The sequence below is a fragment of the Saccopteryx leptura genome, chromosome 3, assembly GCF_036850995.1.
Source record: "Saccopteryx leptura isolate mSacLep1 chromosome 3, mSacLep1_pri_phased_curated, whole genome shotgun sequence".
Taxonomy (NCBI): domain Eukaryota; kingdom Metazoa; phylum Chordata; class Mammalia; order Chiroptera; family Emballonuridae; genus Saccopteryx; species Saccopteryx leptura.
In genome coordinates this window covers 320233127-320233830 of record NC_089505.1, presented here as the reverse complement: position 1 = coordinate 320233830, position 704 = coordinate 320233127, and the positions used below count along the sequence as shown (strand labels likewise).

The following is a 704-nucleotide window of genomic DNA, read 5'->3' as shown; positions in this document are numbered from 1 at the left end:
AAAAGAAGTTACATTAATATAATATTCTGAGAGAGATGTGGAATAAAATTATAGATTTGGAGGATAAATAGATGGATGTTAAATTTTGACTGTTTAGAAAAATCTTATTTTAGTATTTTAAACAGCTAATTGTAGTTAACAACTGTGCTACTGGTATTCCACTGGATGCATTTGCAAGTGAGATATAGTTTTATTTACAAATTTAAACATTTTCAATACACTGGAAGTTATGTCCTTTGCAGCTATTTAAATTTAAGATAAGATTTTTGGGTGGCAATGCATCAATATTAAAAGTGGGGGATGTAGCCCTGGCCGGTTGGCTCAGTGGTAGAGCGTCGGCCTGGAGTGCGGAAGTCCCAGGTTCGATTCCTGGCCAGGGCACACAGTAGAGGCACCCATCTGCTTCTCCACCCCTCCCCCTCTCCTTCCTCTCTGTCTTTCTCTTCCCCTCCCTCAGTCAAGGCTCCATTGGAGCAAAAGATGGCCCGGGCACTGGGGATGGCTCCTTGGCCTCTGCCCCAGGCGCTAGAGTGACTCTGGTCACAACAGAGTGACGCCCCGTTTCCAGCTTCAGAAAATTACAAAAAAAAAAAAAAAAAAGTGGGGGTGGGGGATGTAGTTTTATAAAATTTTTAAAGTGGATGGGTGGTTTTTTTAAAAATATTTTTTATTTTTGATTATACTTGTCATACAATATTATATTA

The 704-nt window shown here is 39.6% G+C and overlaps 1 non-coding gene across 1 annotated transcript; it reads left to right on the top strand.

Annotated features, from left to right (window-relative positions):
• The first annotated feature begins 305 nt into the window (after window positions 1–305).
• TRNAS-GGA (transfer RNA serine (anticodon GGA)) lies at window positions 306–381 on the top strand. Its single transcript has one exon. It is a non-coding gene; the product is annotated as a tRNA-Ser (tRNA).
• The last annotated feature ends 323 nt before the right edge of the window (window positions 382–704 follow it).